Genomic DNA, 2,166 nt, shown 5'->3' on the forward strand with positions numbered 1-2,166 from the left:
CAAGGGCTTAATCACCATTTCCGTGGGCTTCTGTTAATCCTTTTAAATTCGAGTCATTGTCTCGCAGCTAGATTTAACTTTGCTGGGTGAAACCGAGATCAGCCAATGTCCCTCAAGTGACCGCTGGATGCTCTATCACCAACGTCACACAACAGATGGGTTCCAAAGTGTTTTTCTGTGTTCCCTCCAGGACACGCTAAGCGAGACGTCTGCAACTGCCACTTCTCACCCGAGGGACTTAAACAAGTGGCATCTTGCACGGGGGGGGGGGGTGCCCCTGCATGGAACTTAGGTGGCTAAGTGACTCTGAAGCCACTTGCTGCATGAGCCGAGGTGCTCCTGGGAAGTTCCCAGCCTGCTGTTGACCTTGACTTCGAGCCACCCGCCATGTTTCATGCTACTGTTTTTCTAGCCTACTTAGCTATGCACGGGGAAAATATCACGGTGGGTAGGAAGTTTTTGCTCAAAAGCTAAACAAAGAGAAGAAAAACAAGTGCAAAGGGAAAGAAGGCTCAAAAAAAAAGAACGTTGAGAAATTCCGAACGCGCTCGTCAGGCGAAGAACGTCTCAGGGTTTCTTAATGTGCAAGGAAGCATCGTGATGGCTACAAAACAGAATCCAGCGAAGGAAAGTGCCCCGTCTCAGGTCGCCTTTCCATACCTGCGGTGAGGCTCCTGGCACCTGCCAGTGTCCAGGCACAGACCCTGCTGAGAAGCCAGCCGGACAGAATGGGGGACTTCTGGAAGCTTCTCAGGACCGCTCCTCACGCTGGGCGCCGGAAGCGGCCTCGCTGCCCAGGCTTCTATCAAGGAGGAAGCGGAGGGCGAGGAAATGTTTTTCTTGGAGCCGACGGCTAGATTCCTCTCGCCGTTCAGGGTTCTGCTCAGAGGCCACCTCCGCGGCAAGCGCCGTCTGCCCATTCTGCCTCCCCGCCCCTCCCTCCTTTCCCTGTCCCTGGGGACCCCATCGCCTGCTTTATGGTCTTCGTGGAACAGACTGCCACTTAAGATTATGGGGTTCGCTTTTCGACTCTCCCACTAGCAGGCAACTCCATGGATGGGGGGCTTTACCTGTCTGACTCATCGGCCGATCCCCAGCACCTGGGGGAGTGCTGGGCACTTAGTAGGTCGTCGACAAACGTTGGATCAAATAGAATCCTTAAGAGAAAAATATTAAGAACAAATTACAGAAAGCATCCTTGTACTCCAGAAGGACTGGACCCTATCTCTCCAGAATTTCTTTACAGAAAAAGTGATTATACACACACACATACATACATTTTTTTTCTATAGGTGATTCAGTGACTGCAACTCCGTGCACAGCACGGCCTGTTCCCTGCCTCCTGTCCCCTGGGACCACAACCCCAAATTTCCTGCCCACAAGCCTCCGTCTCAAGCTCTGCTGGACCCAGGCTAAGACGCGGGCCATCTCCAAGCGGTCCCTAATCCACCCCGCCTCCACGCACGGACGCGATGCTCACACGCACACGGTCACACGGGCGCGTCTTCCTCGGCCTCTAAACACGAACCACACCCCACATTCCAAGTGACAGCCGCCGAGAACCAAATGAAGCTGGGGAGCTGGCTGTGCCATGGGGTGTTTGGGACGCCCTAATGAGCCCAAGGCGTGGGTGTACAATCAGTTGGGACACAGGGGTTCCTGAGGGTGGGGAGGGGTGAATTCTGGCGGCCGGGCCAGAATGTGCGCCCCTAAACTACGATGTTTTCCTTCTCGAGGCGAAATGAAGGCAGCCTCAGACAGATGCTGCCCACAGCTGCTGGCGGCGGGGCCCCGGGGCAGGCCAGCGACTTTGAAACGGGGGATTGGAACGGAATCTGACAAAGGGGCCACTGTCTCTGAGGGAACTTGGCACGAGCCCAGCAGGGCCCGGCGGGCGGGAGTTTGCACAGCTGCGGCTCCGAGCAAACATGTACTTTGAGCTGACCTGGGCCCGTGGCTTTGGGCATTAAACCTGACACTTTCCAGATGTCGGCCCCCTCGCTTTGGCACCGTCCTCAACACCCTGTCCCCAGGTACACACACACACGCACGCGCACACACACACACGCGCACACACACACACACTCATTCACTCTCACTCACCATGGAACACACGTAGCTAACCTAATTCACTTAGAATCACGTGATACCTCCTACACTTTTCCT

The 2,166-nt window shown here is 55.1% G+C and overlaps 1 long non-coding RNA gene across 1 annotated transcript in view; it reads right to left on the minus strand.

The window, feature by feature from the left end:
• LOC107195533 overlaps positions 1-2,166 on the minus strand; it is a 4,250-nt gene that overhangs the window by 654 nt on the left and 1,430 nt on the right. The window contains exons 3-4 of the long non-coding RNA XR_001516716.2: positions 1,071-1,157; positions 661-802 (exon numbers count right to left, since the gene is read on the minus strand). This is a non-coding gene — a long non-coding RNA (uncharacterized LOC107195533). The remainder of the gene's footprint in view (positions 1-660; positions 803-1,070; positions 1,158-2,166) is intronic.

This window comes from Pteropus alecto, unplaced genomic scaffold (genome assembly GCF_000325575.1).
Source record: "Pteropus alecto unplaced genomic scaffold, ASM32557v1 scaffold213, whole genome shotgun sequence".
Classification (NCBI taxonomy): Eukaryota; Metazoa; Chordata; class Mammalia; order Chiroptera; family Pteropodidae; genus Pteropus; species Pteropus alecto.